Here is a 15,211-nt window from a genome sequence, read left to right as displayed (position 1 = left end):
AAAAAGAGTTAAAGGAAATGTGTAGGTAGGTGCTCCATACTGCTGTGACATTTTTTCTTAAGGTTTGCGTTAATGTCAGACTTAGGTAATTGTGTTTTCCTGCGATATATTGGTTGCTTTATTCTTGATAAAAAAAAAAAAAATCAACAGGAGTTCCATGAACCGCGTTACCACTGCATTAAAACCTGCCCAGTAAAGTGACGCGAAAGTTAGTTGCAAGATATATTATATGATCATAAATGACCCATGTACAAAAAGAGATATCAAAATATTATATTACGTACAGAAAAAATGTAAGCATGTAAAATGTTACCGAGATCGTGGAAATGACTACAAAATATTTCACAGCTCCTCGCGGTAGGTATTAATGTTCCTGAATCAATTCCTCTTTTCAGAGTTCGTTCAGGATGATATTGACATCAACCAAACTGTTTTGTTTATTTTTCAGATCAGTAGTCAGGTCACGACCTAATCCTTCAGAGTAAAAAATGATTCTCCTAATGATCAACTCAGATATTCTAATGTTCAACTCTCAGCTACAGTTTAATTTAATGACTTCCTCTGAAGATCAAAATCTGAATCATTCGAGTCATTTCGATTTACTTCAAATCTAAATCTTTCAATGATTTAGTTGACATCTGAATCTTTCGAGTGATTTCAGAATTACATTGATTCTTGATTTCTAGATTTTCATTACCGGATAGCCCTGGATTCATTTTTGAATCTCCATGAAAAATATTCGTTTTCATGTGATTATTTTTTCTTCTTCATTTATTTTTTTTATCTTCTAAACTTTCAACCAATTTTTTTAAGGGATTCAATTTTTTTTTTTTTTTTTTTTTTTGAGAGCAATGGAGTGGTTTGGGAAAATGGAGGAGTGATTTTCATCACATTTGAGTTTAATTTACTTCTGTCAATTTCCACACATCACATTTTGGCACACTGTCGATGCCTAATTTTGAATGATGCCTGCACCCCGAAATTTAAGGCCGAAAATAAATCGAACCCGGGACCTTCTATTTGGTGGACCAGTGTGATGATTACTAGGCTACTGAGATCGCTAACACGGAATGCTAGTAGGTATCTAACTTGGTACTTATACTACTTACATATTTCATGATAAATTAAATTTCATATAACTATTTACTTCATGATAAATTAAATTTCATCTAACTATTTATTTCATGATAAATTAAATTTCATATAACTAGGTATTTCATGATAAATTAAATTTCATATAACTATTTATTTCATGATAAATTAAATTTCATATAACTATTTTATGAATTTAATGTGTATTGAAATGACAAAACGAGTGTAAGGGTTTGACAAGAAAAGCTATGTGGGAGAGGACATTTTATATTGAGTCGAAAAATGCAATTGAAAAATCTGGACAGACTGGACTGGGAAAATCTTACAGTATCGATTGAAGTATTGAATTGGTTGTCATGGATACAACAATCTCCCCTCCTAATATGGAACCACACATGTCACATGCTAAATCTTAAACTTGAAATCTTGATTGAATTATTGAAAAATACTAAACTTTTTCACCTTCGTCGCCAACTTTTATGAATTTAATGTGTATTGAAATGACAAAACGAGTGTAAGGGTTTGACAAGAAAAGCTATGTGGGAGAGGACATTTTATATTGAGTCGAAAAATGCAATTGAAAAATCTGGACAGACTGGACTGGGAAAATCTTACAGTATCGATTGAAGTATTGAATTGGTTGTCATGGATACAACAAACTATTTATTTCATGATAAAGTAATCTTCGTGAAAAGTATGATATATGGTACTTATACCTACTACAATTATTTATCATTTAGTTTTCAGTTCCGTGAATTATAGAAGTTAAAGGGTACCTACTCGTTTTAGGGAGGTACCTCACTGAGTGTGAAGCTCCACCTACAGCGAAAATTTTCTGAATAGGTATGACGAGTTTTTTACGTAGGTACGTGTAGGTGATGTCTAGGTACCCGAATAAAAGTTCTAAATAAAGAAGAAAAAACTATGATCAACCATTATGAAATTTCAAATTTGAAAGACATTATTTTAATGTCATTTTATTATTTTTAGTTACATGCATTTATTTATTTTTTTTTTTTATTTGGGTACCTAGGTAGTAGGTAGGTAGTAATTATTATTTTCATTGATTTATACTTTAATTACCACCTGATGGGATTGACCAATTTTAAAGAGACCAATAAATTAACTAACCAATCTATGTATACTTAATGTATGCAAATGAGCTATTATGAAAAAATGTGGGTGTTGGTGAAATGTCAAAATCACCATTCGTAGTGGAGATTTTAACTTTACCAATATAGGTATAGTGGAGATGCCAAAAATTCCAATTTTATGTTTTTTTATTTATTTACTCTTCTTTTCCTTTTATTTACATATTAGATATCAGCTATTATAGACTTTTTTTATTTTACTAGCAACCTATGTGCCCGAGTAGACACTAGTCTTGTACGCCGGATGTCCCGGCTTCAATTCCCGGCGGGGTCGATGTTTTTTAGCTACCATAATTATAGCAAATAATAAACTACATGATCATATTCTTCAATCCTGGGATTAATTGGCAGCTTTGTACTCCAACCGATGCGATGCGAAGGGTGTGGGGATGACGATTTTTTGAGCTCAGAATTTCAGGAGACCTCAAAACGTATACATACTTACCAGTCTTACCACCCATTTCCCTTAAAATGAAAATTTTAATCATAGTTAATGCTTTCTCATTACGTATAGGTACATAGCAGTAGGTATTAGGTAGCTTCCATGTGCATATTATGTCCTGATTTTCAAAAGTTTATCTTCAGAGAAACCGAATCTAATGAAGGTGAGAAATACCTGCCAAATCGGTTCGTGTAAAGATACACAGGCGTGCTTAATAGAACTTGGCCTGGCGCACTGCCGTGTACACAAATACATCTATAGGAGTTTTTTTTTACACCTTATAACTTATAACACTTTTATATTAGAATAAAATATACATACATTATGGGTACATAATAAATGTATAAACAGAGAGTATGAATATAACACATCGGTACCTACATCTTTTTATGGAACATATTTTATTTCCTTGTGAAATGAATATTTATGACCTTCCCCCATTTCCCTCTCCTACTTCCCCTCCCTCTGCGACCTGTCTTTTGATGACATTTTATATGAATAAACAAACATAAAAAAAAGAGTGTTGAATTTCTGAAATTATTTACATTTTTTTGCTCGACACAAAAGCTTTGCTAGGGGCTCAAGGGATCTCGGGTGAATATTACAATATGCTCTGATGTCAGCAGGACTGAGTGCTCATCTCACTTCTCAGTTTACGTTGGGATGAAAAAATGTCTCTGGTATATAATACAGATACCTACCTAACTACCTATACAGTTGGATAAAAATTGTAAAATAAATAAGAACACATATAGGTAGATAGAGATATTTCGTAATAGAAAGTAAAAGAAAAAAAATGTGATTGGGTAGGCTGATTGACGTGGGCAGTTTAAATTTCAAGGAAAAAAAAATATCCAAAAAGTACCGCTTACAATGGCTCGAACCTGTTTTTTTTTTCTTCGTACTTCGTCAGAGTTTGACGGTCGAGGCATGTTTTGAATTGCTCGCACTTTTTCAGGCGATTTGCTAATCTTGATATGTTCGATATTTATTACAACATTTTTTTTTTTTTTTTTTTTTTTTACAATTTATTAAATCTTCCAAATGGTGAAATCACAGGTTATTCTCAAAAATCTTTTCTGAGCGCGATTTTCTTCCGTTTTCTTTTCTCGTAACTTTTTTTCGCGACTATAATTCAGGAGCGCCGAAAAAGCGTCCTGCTCGACAAAAGTTCGGCGTATCAACTGTTGGATGCAACGTGTTTTACTCGCCTTCATCAGTCTCAGTCAAAAGTTTGCCTTTAAGTGAATCGATTCTGCTTGGGAGCACAATTTTTTTTCGTCCTTATGCGAAAATTCTCTCGTAAAATTTACATGCGCATTTTTTTTCTTTTTTTTAGGTACCTCCCAATACTATTTATTTACCTAACTATTTACCTAACATTATTTTGTATTGAATATAGGTAGATACCTCCATAATTTTCTTATAGTAAAATTAATAAATAATTCACTCACCCAGTTCGTATTACCTACCTACCTAATTTCTATACTCTAAACTCTTGGCAATCTTTTTTCAAATAATGAAATGGCCAAATTTCGTCAAAACTAGGTGGTGGTAGTAAAAGCATTCGAAAATAATTTTATCACGGAACAGACAGATTAAATTGATTCTTGTGGAATTAAAAGTCAGAGCTCCCTCCGTTCGTTCATAAATTTCCATTTTGTCATGAAGTTTGACCTTTGTGAATTTCGCATTCCGAAAGGTTCTCTATGAAATATGAAGCAAGGAAGATGAAGAATAAGAGGAGGAGGAAAGTAAGAAAAAAATAATGAGGAATACCTACACAATGGAAGAAAAATTCGTACAAAGGAATTCGAAAAAAAAAGGAATAATAAGAAAGAAGACAACGTCAAGTCTATTATCGAGAGAGAGATAGAGAAAGAGAGAGAAAGAAAGAGAGAGAGAAAGAAAGAGAGAGAGAAAGAGAGAGAGAGATTGTAAGAAAGAAAGAAAGAGAGAGCTTAGTCTTTCTCTTTCCATTCTTTCTTCTATGGAGAGTCAAAGAAGTATTTTAGGTGAGAAGAGCGAGAGAGAAAGAGAGAATGAGAGAAAGAGAGAGAGAGAGAGAGAGAGAGAGAGAGAGAGAATGAAAGAGAGAAAATTGGCTGTAATTGTATGAGAAAAATGAAGAAAGCAAAAAAAAGAAGCAAAGGAAAAAAAGGTGCAAAAAAATGGAATTGAAAGAAACGAGACCCACTGTTTGGGTGTGTAAAACTCTGGAGGTGAAATGAGAAGAAGAAGGAGAAGAAATGGGAGGAAATGATAGAGGAGAGAAGAAGAAGAAGAAGAAGAAGCATAAGAAGAAGAAGAAGAAGACGAAGAGACTCTTGGTTATTTGATTGTAAGTTGAAGCAGAAGAAGAAAAATACTGTTAGGGACGAAGAATACAGAGGATCAAGAGCAGAAGGAGAAGAACAAGAAAAAGAAGAAGAAGAAGAAGGAGAAAGAAGAAGAAGAGAGAGGTCTCTGGGTTGTTTGATTGTAAGTTTCACTTCTTTTGTCATTTGAATAATTAGGTAGGTACATAGGTATTCTTTAACCACGATCGAATAAACTACGGGCCAAAAAATTCCCGGAGGGACGGACCCAGCTTGTTTCAGCCCACCTAGTCAGCTTGGAGGGTAGTGTGTCAGCCTTGTAAGCGCTAGGCCGCGGGTTCGATTCCCGCCCGGGGCAGATTTTATCCTGATGGGATAATGTTCGTTCTCAGAACGGCTGGCTTTCTCCTATCCTGTCATCCTTCTCTCTTCGCTTTCGGGACGATAAGACAGCAGTGACAGTTCCCTCTATCAAACCACTGGGGGGGAAACCTTTTTGCAAGTTACCTATTAGCCTTCTTCGCCTTTTCCATAGTTCAGACGATTTCGGCGTTTTTCGTCAGCCTCTCACTCATAGAGAATTTTGTTATCTTTAATATTTGATACCGTGAACCTACTACCATCCGGATATGGAACGGAGATAGATGATGCATATAAACATTGCATGAAATGAACAACTAGGGACCATCATAAAACTGTATAATCGCGAGACTGGAACTTTACGATATGTTGTATGTTGTATTGCTACAATACGTTGTAGGTATTGCTACAATATTCTATGTTGTATTGTTGCAATATTATATGTTGTATTGTTGCAATATTATATGTTGTATTGCTACAATATTATATGTTGTATTGCTAGAATATTATAATAATTATGTTGTATTGCTAGAATATTATAATATGTTGTTTTGCTACGATATTATATGTTGTATTGTTGCAATTTTATATGTTGTATTGCTACAATATTATATGTTGTATTTTTGCAATATTATATGTTGTATTGTTGCAATACGAGCACATTTTGAAGTCCATAGAGAAAAAACATTATGTACCTATTTTTTTGATAAAATGTGCCAAAAACGTGCTCGGCTCTCTCTTTTCTCTCTCTCTCTCTCTCTCTCTCTCTCTCAGCATGCATTAGTATTTCTCCTTCTCCTCTCTTCTTTCTTTGTTTCTCTTCATCCCCTTTTGACTTTTCTTTCACTCCTTCCTTCTTCTCTTGTCCTTTCACCTCCTCCAGTCCTTCTTCTTCCTTTTCTCTTTTCTTCTTCTCCTCCTCCAGTCTTTCTTCTTCTTCTTCTTCTTCTTCTTCCTTTTCTCTTTTCTTCTTCTTCTCCTCCTCTTTCTTCATTATCATCGCTCTTTTTCTCTCTCTCTCTCCACTGCAGTCGAAGTGTGTATGAAAAATGATCTGTGTCTTTGTTAGACATTCTTTGTTTGACTTTTGGTACCTAATTCCTCTGTATGCATTGTGTACCTACCTTCCTACCTACCTGTTTGTATGTGTAGGCACCTAATGACACAAGGTGGAAAATATCACAACTTCGAAGTTCGAACAAAAGGCTAATGTCCAAGTACTTTTGAGCTGTAGAACTCTCTTTGAAAGAAAAGACCCCTGTGTGGTTCCTTGAGGCCCGAATTTCATTCGACATTGTGGCCGCAAAGTTTCAACAAAATCGGACAAAACCGTTAAGTTGGAAAAAATCTTTTCTTTCCGAGGAGAGAGTAAAAATAGGTATCGCCCCCAAGGCGAGGCGGTTGATATCAATCGGTGTCTGATAAAACTCATTTGACGAGGTTGAAGGGGGGAGAAACGTCAACACAAGACAAATATTTACTCAAGACTTTAACGTACTGGATGTTGCTTTTTCCACCAAATTATTTTTGGGCTTTTGAATTTTATTCGTTTTTTTTTTCTTTCTTCGAGAAAGAAAAGAAGAGAGATTGGGAAAAAATGATAAAAACAAAATATTGACTTAAGATATAGGGGATGTAGGTGGAGGGGGAGGGGGAATTATGAAATAATAATAATAATATTTCAGATAAGCTTTCGCAGTTTTGATAAGAGTTTACATTCTTTGTGTACCTACGTTTCTTTTTTCCTTTTTAGGTTTACTTGAGAAGAAGAAGAAGGAAGAAGAAGAAGAAGAAGAAGAGGAAGAAGAAGACAAAGAAAAAGGAAGAAGAAGAAGAAAAAGGAAGAACAAGAAAAAAAGAAGTAGGAATTGGAGGAAGAGAAAGAGAGAAAAGAGGAAAACAAATGGTGGCTTTAGTAAAGAAATGTGTCCCAGCAAAATTAAAGGGGAAAAATATTTGCCTAAAAAATTTCCTGCAAGGTTAACATTCTTGATAGAACCATCACCAGGCAACCTTCACAAAACATTACGCCTATTTAGTCGCTAGATAAGATCTCCTTATCTCTTAATGTTATCTAAGACCACAAGCGTCCAATGTAGCAGTTGTTTCATCGCTACGAAATAAAAACGGCGGTGAAACACTCATCTTTAAAAAAAAAAAAAAATCCCTGCTCTCACTAAGCTTTCACAGTTCGTTCGCATAGGAAAGAGGGTATTAACTCGAACAGCATGGAATTCAAGAACGGATAGCCCCTCTCTGGAAAGCCCGAAAAGACTCGTGAAACAACTTATACGTTAGACTCGTGTGGTCTGTGTCGTATAGTATGCCCAATTGCCCATCCCTTAGTATGTCCCTCATCAGATGGACGCTTTATTAATTGATTATTGTCCTAACGAGGCTGAGTGTACCCCGAATTCCAAGCACAGAGCCGAAAAAACTTCGACCCTACGTTAGACTCGTGTGGTCTGTGTCGTATAGTATGCCCAATTGCCCATCCCTTAGTATGTCCCTCATCAGATGGACGCTTTATTAATTAATTATTGTCCTAACGAGGCTGAGTGTACCCCGAATTCCAAGCACAGAGCCGAAAAAACTTCGACCCCGCCGACCCCGCATGGGCGACTCACCGGTTTCAAAAAAATTCTCAACCTAAAGCACACAGACTATACCTAGTTATGTACCTATGTATATAGACTATAATACCCTGCCGACCCCGCATGGGCGACTCACCGGTTTCAAAAAAATTCTCAACCTAAAGCACACAGACTATACCTAGTTATGTACCTATGTTTAAAGACTATAATACATATAGAGCAGAATAAAGAAAAGATATCTTCTTGTATCTGCTATACTCCGGGGTGATGGTCTCTAGCTCTAGCCATGTTAAATTGGCTCGCTCGTCCTGAACCGCAGTCAACCATCGTGAGGACTTGTGCTTAGTCTTTAAAAGCAGATACCATGTTAAATTGGCTGGCTCGTCCTGAACCGCAGTCAACCATTGTGAGGACTTGTACTTGGTCTTTTAAAAGCAGAGAGAACCCTTTGAGGAGCTGCCAGCTAGCTAGGCTGGTTAGGGTTAGCTGTTCTCCTCCCTGTTTATAGTCCCACAGCCAGACGCTAGTCTTCTCTCTGTTTAACGTCCCCTAGCCAGACACTATAATACATAGATGATAATATAGATATAATAGTAGCAAAGGTATTCAAATAGCGTGATGGAAGCTTTCTTTATTATTATTTCTATTAATTTTCTTCTTTTCCATTCCATCAAATGAGATTAAGGTGTGGCTCGACTTAGCCGTTCCCTTTGACAAATTACGAGCTATTCTTTTAATATGAAAATGATGTTGATGACATGAAAATTAATAGAGCTTCCTGTGGTGTAATGGTGCTATATTATTAATACTTGATCATGTTCATTAGTTTATATTGCGTGCTGCTATGTAGGCTAATAGCTTTATTTTACATCGGTGAGGGAGGAGGAAGGTTTCAGTGAAGACTCTTTTCAGCCCTTACTGGCGTTATTTAGTCTGTTCAGACACTATCGACCGACCGTAGTCACTTAGTGTACACGCTCCCTAGAAAACTCCTGCCTGTTATCCTGAATCCTTGCTCTGTTCAGGCAAATCCCAATGTCTACCTATCCCATGTAATACATTCTTCCACTGCGGGAAATGAAATTTAAATCTTTCAATAAACCCAAACCCATCGTGTCGAGAGCTGAGAGCACATATTGACAATTCTCACGGGGATTAATAATAATAATAATAATAATAATAATAATAATAATAATAATAATAATAATAATAATAATAATAATAATAATAATAATAATAATAATAAGTAATAATAATAAATGTGATCAATTAAACGAAAAATTAATACTTACATTTTATTGTATTTGATTAGAACTGCAACAGATACTTCATATTATGATACAATATTTATATTAACTTGTTTTTTTTTTAATTTATTTATTTGTTTTTCTCAGAAGTTGAATTATTTAATTGGTAACTAACAAATTATGCTCGACAGTAAAGTCCACTCTAGTTAACATTTTGATCATGATTACTGGAATCATAGTATATTTAATTATTTTTTATTTTATTTTACATTATTTTTACTCTCTTTTTCTATGGCCTTTCTGTTAGGTATTCGTAGGCTATATTTAAATATCACTTTGTTAAAATTTGTCTTTGTGATTCTTTCAATACATAGGTACTCCGTACGTATCGATGTTTTCAATAACAAACTTCTGAAGTTTTTCTAAAATACCTAGTCAGATATTGACTTCGGAAAAGGTCCTGTACTTATTTAAGTATTTTATTTCGTTTGAGGTGCTGAATTTTACTTAATTTATCCTATTTTCATTTTATTGTCATTTTTCTTTGCCAGCCGTTCCGAGAACGAACATTATCCCATCAGGATAAAATCCGCCCCGGGCGGGAATCGAACCCGCGGCCTAGCGCTTACGAGACGCACTACCAACTAAGCTAACTAGGCTGGCTACCTGGTTTTTGATCCCTTCACTAGATTCAAAAATTCCAAAGATCGATACACCGATCATTCCACGGATAAAAAGATAAAGAAACACCGATCAAAAGATAAAGAAACAGAAGTCCTATACAGGGTGTATAGGGCTTTTGGGACACACTGGAGTTTCTAACGAGAGAAATTCAGAAATTGAGCTGACTGCGTGGGTTTCAATCCAACAACATTCACAAATACAACCTTCGTAATACAGCATTCACACCTACAAACCTTCACACACTTCAGTCTTCTCACCAGGGCCGTTTTTAGGGTGTGGCATGTGTCCCCCTCCCTCTTGGGCTGTTTTTGCACCTAAAAAATTGTAAACTACATAATTACTGGTCTAGAATGGCGCAAAAATTTTTTTTTTTTTTTTTTTTTTTTTTTTTTTTTTCAAGAGGGAAAAATATCTAGGTACCTACATCAAAAACGAATCTTGTCATTATTGAGGCGAAATGGAGGTACCCTGTCATGTGATTCATTTGATGTTACTTACTTATCCGGGTCCAAATGAATTCAGCATGAGAATCTCCAGAATTCTGCTCGGTCGGACACGAAAAACGCGCATTTGAAGTGAAAGCAACATGTAGGTACTCGTACTTTAGAAGTTTGAGTTAGTGGTGTAAAACAAACAATAAGAGGAAATCGTTTCTGCGCATGTGTAGAAATGCGTTTTGGTCAACTTACCTACGTCACTACGTCTTACGTTTCAATTATGGTCACTTAAGTTAGCGGTGCAAAGGAACGCATTTGTAAGGAAGAAATACCTAAATGACACCACAGGATAGGAAATTCTGATAGTCACTTTAGCCGTGACAGCGATCATAAGTACAAATGTTCGTCACCACACACAGTACCGACAGAATTATTTCAGTATTTGCATTTTTTTTTTTTCTCTCTGAAGGATAAAGGATAAGCTTTAATCTAAATCTACCCAACACAGTGAATGTTTTACAAGCAGGAAATTCAATTCTTGTTGTGCTGTACATTTTGATCCCTGGACGATGATGTTCCTTGTTCAATTTGCAAGACAGCAGATAAGTCAGACTTTAAATTCTTGCCCCCCCCCCCCCTCTTGCTGAGATCCTGGGACCTGATTCACACCCACACTGTTCTTTTGCATTTACCCCTCGCACCTAACACGGAGAAAACAGGGGGAAAAATGACAATTTTCCATTTTCATTTTGCGAGAATTTGCACGAAAATAATTCCCCAAGACACACTCGCAGGAAAAAAGCATAACACCCAGGTTCAGGGATAATGTCACATTAAAATAAATAAATAAAAACGGGAAAGTACAGTAGAATGGATATTTCACTTAGGGTAGGAAGACCATCAGATTGGACGTTTGAGAGACAAAAGTTGACAGTAGAAATTTACGAGGATGTGGTTTTAGTGGAGATGCCAAAACCTGTTAAAAGAAAACTATTGGCAATAGGACATACACAAAGGGGCATACAGCCCTAAGGAATGGGTTATGTTTCTACGAATTGGCCATAGGAGATAAAAGAGTTCTACCTAGTCCTCCTTGTCCTTAACATATTCAACAATTTTATGATAGGTCAAAGGGATTTTCTTTTAAACCAATTTCTTTTTTAAAAATTTTTATATGTTTTTTTTTTTTTTTTTTTTTTTTTTTACTTTCATGAAAAATGGACACAAACAGGACTTTCAACAAATAGAAAAATTTACCTTATGCATAAGGAAATTCCTATATTACAGGGCTGTGTAACAGGGGGGCCGCCCCTAACTCAAGCTTCATTTTTAGTCCGTCCTTCCTTTATTATAACAATAGTAATAAAAAGGTATAAGGGACGGACTATTGTATTCGCTTCGGTGTCTGTCAGTCGGTCTGTCTGTCCCCGTAGAAGGACTTATCCAAACCTGGTCGACCTATATATCAAATTAAAGGTCTTTTTACCAGGATCACGAAAATGGTGGTGCAAAATTTGTCCAGAAAACTTGGTACATCCCCCTGTGTACATTACTGTTTGGACACCCCCCCCCTGTGGGGAAATGGAGTGATGTTACAGTGGAAGCGTATTTGAAAAGAGAGAATGTAATTTCCCCACAGTTAGGTGATGTAAAAATGGCGAAATGAAATAAAAAATCCGTAGTAGTATTGCAAAAAATAGTAATAATATAAGTAGGTTTTAATAACTGTAAGAGATACACACCAAAATGTCCAAAATAATAAAATGTTCCGATGAATTAAGAATGACCGAGAGAAAAAATCTGTGAAAATCTGAATTGCTGAATCTGAAATGTGTCCTGAAAACTGGCCAAAAAAAATATCACGAACTCGCGAGAATTCGCGACATTCCCGGCGGACATAAAAAACATGAGCATAAAAAAAACCGCCTAAATATGAAAAACCTAAATCCCCAACAAGTTGCTTTAAACCATTAAGTACAATCAAATAATACCTATCCAAAAACAATAATAACAATAAAAAATTAATCATCAAGTACCTATAAAACAATAATTCCAAAATCCGTACTTATAAAAAACAGCAATAATACCTACATCTTTTATAACAATCAAAAAATCTAAGGAAATCTGATAGTACAAAATTAATTTCCTAACATTGGACATGAAAAAGGAAAAAAAGTATACATAGAAAAAATGATAACAAGACGATCATTTTATCCATCTGAGTTTCAATAATGAAATTCAAAAGGATAAAGTAAAGACACAGGCCGAGTAATAATTTGACCATTAGAAATTCGTACATCAACATTACGAATTCGATTGTCTCTGCCAAGGTGAACTTTGGTGATCACTCCGTAAGGCCAAGTAGACCGAGTTTGTTTAGGTTGCTTAATCAACACAACGTCACCAACCTTTGGCTCTACAGACAATACTTTTCCCTGTCTAAAATGTACATTGTTTCGTTCACGTAAGGACATTAGATATTGACTATACCAGGCCGACCAAAAAATATTCAAGTATTTGTTGCCTTTTTTCCAAAGGGCTATGAGGTTTTTGAAGGTCACTGACCCAGGCAAAGTCACATTAGAAGGAAGACCTGCTGGCAGCAAACTATCCTTCTTTAAACAGAGAAAATGATTAGGTGTTATGATGAGGTCCTCGTTAGCATAATAACCTAAAGGTCGAGAATTTACAACATACTCAATCTCCACCATAAGAGTTTCAAGCTGTTTCCGGGAAAAAAAAAAAAAAAAAAAAAAAAGAACATGTCTCTTGTTAATCCTGAATTCCTGAGCCATCTACCTATCTTCTTCTTTTTCTTCGTCTTTTCCAGTGTTCAGACGGTTTCGTCAGCCTCTCAATCAGCTACTAGTTTATAATTGCTTTGGGCTGACAGTTTGGTTTTCAAATTTTTACGAATGGATGTTCTTCGCCCTCAACCTTTGCTAATTCTTTAAGCAAGGGAAATTTCAGGCTGGTATCCTCTCTGTATTAGTCCTCCAGCAAGACCTATTCCTGGGCCACCTATTACGAATGAAATATTCCCCGTTTTGTTTCATATCTTCCAAGGTAAGAGAAAACATTAGGAGGGTAATCCCTTGAGATATACATAGCTTACGATGGCCACTCCTGAATCTATACTATGTATATTTCTTATTACTTATTCATGGAATGTATTGATGGATATAATGTGCCAAGAATAAATCTGAAGATGTTTCGGACTCAACAACTTCGAGATGTACTGCTCTTGTAGTTAAGCACGTGAACAGCAGACACCAAACTGGAATAATAGAATCATTGTCTTTAGTGTATAGAGGTCCAAAATAGTCCACGCCACACACACTGAAAGGCAAATTCTTATTAAGTCTGTAATCGGGATAAAAAGAAAACTCAGGCGTTTCATAAGGACCATAACAATTACCTTTTCTACACGTAGGACATCTGTGTAGCACAGATTTGACTGTACTACGTCCATGAGGAATCCAATATTCCTTACGTAAATGAGCAAGCGTCTGGCTAGTGCCCATATGAAAACACTTACCGTGAGCATCATTTATTATGATCTTGGTAATGTGACTTTCTCGGGGAAGTAAAATCGGAAATAACAGGGCCGCGAGAACAAAGATAAGAAGGCCGCGATATAAATGATTATTCAGAGAAGGTTTTGACCGAATTTGTTTTGCTGACGCGCCTATTTCTTCGCTATTATAGGGAGTATCGACCTTTACGAATAAAGACGTACTAACAAAGGTTACATGATCAGTATTAGACGCTACAAGTACAGGTAATTGACCACTGAATACATACCCAAACACTGTATCGAGCAAAAATAAATTTTCCAACAATTGAATTCTACCACCCATCACGAATTGTGAATAATAATCATTTCCAATAAGAAGGTCGTAATCACACTCTACCCCAGTGGTAAAGCATTCGTCCGCGAGATCGTATGAACCAGCAACTCTTTTGATCGCGTCTATGTCGTATGCCCCTGATTTAGTATTACCTGCCACCTTTGGCGTTGCCGAAAGTTCCAAATCCCATGTACGTTTGTACTTATCAACCAGCGAAGCTTTGGTACCATGAACTTTCATTGATTTTGGCATACACTCACCGAAAGTATAGACGTTAATATTTTTACCCGCATCTGTCCGAAGACCTAACTGCAATACTGGTCAGAAGGACCTAACTGGGTTTGAACTGAAGACCTGGTTCCGTAAATGGTAACTGGTCGATGGCGCCGCAAGTCCCAGCAGAGCTGCTGTAGGAACAACGCTTGGGACAAATGAGAATTAAGTTCAATAATATAGAAATACTTCGCATTGCCTTGCAAGGAAAACCTGATTTGTTCTCGTTCCACGTCGTGTGAAGCACATATTGGTATTCGCGAATGTTGCGTTAGGACTGTACAGGTCGCGCTGAGTGGGTCGAAGTCGTAGAAAGATTATTATGGTACAAGAAAACGCTGATACACAAATAAGATTCCAATTCTAGAGGGCATGCAACAGAAAGATGTATGATACCCGCGGTCTATGTCCTCCTAAGACTAACACACATACACGATAAGGGATTTCTAACCCGGTCTTTCGACAAGATTTCTCCTTATTACTGAGAGATCCAAATATGCTGAGGATACTAAGACGGTGGTGGTTTTTCCCACGAATGTTAGATGTAATTGAAAATATTCTGTTCCTTACTTTGACATTCGCCTGTAAGAAAATAAGTTCTTTACGTCAAGTCAAATGTAACCAGCTATCTTTACCCTTTCTTTCGATTCTTGTCATTGATGTTGAGAATATTTCGTGCAAGCCTTTCCAGTGTGGACTACCGGTCACTAAAGAGATACACATGTATCTGAGGAATGAAAGAGTACAGAATTAATTCAGGAA

The 15,211-nt window shown here is 36.1% G+C and overlaps 1 protein-coding gene across 1 annotated transcript in view; it reads right to left on the bottom strand.

The window, feature by feature from the left end:
• LOC103516211 (transmembrane and TPR repeat-containing protein CG31690-like) overlaps nt 1-9,596 on the bottom strand; it is a gene marked incomplete at its 3' end in the record, with an annotated part of 47,729 nt that extends 38,133 nt beyond the window's left edge. The window contains exon 1 of the mRNA XM_026828674.1: nt 9,250-9,596. The remainder of the gene's footprint in view (nt 1-9,249) is intronic.
• Between the last annotated feature and the right edge of the window lie 5,615 nt (nt 9,597-15,211).

This window comes from Diaphorina citri, unplaced genomic scaffold, assembly GCF_000475195.1.
Source record: "Diaphorina citri unplaced genomic scaffold, Diaci psyllid genome assembly version 1.1 scaffold1509, whole genome shotgun sequence".
Lineage (NCBI taxonomy): Eukaryota > Metazoa > Arthropoda > Insecta > Hemiptera > Psyllidae > Diaphorina > Diaphorina citri.
Note: the sequence above shows the minus strand (reverse complement) of the source record. Positions and strands in the feature narration are given on the sequence as shown.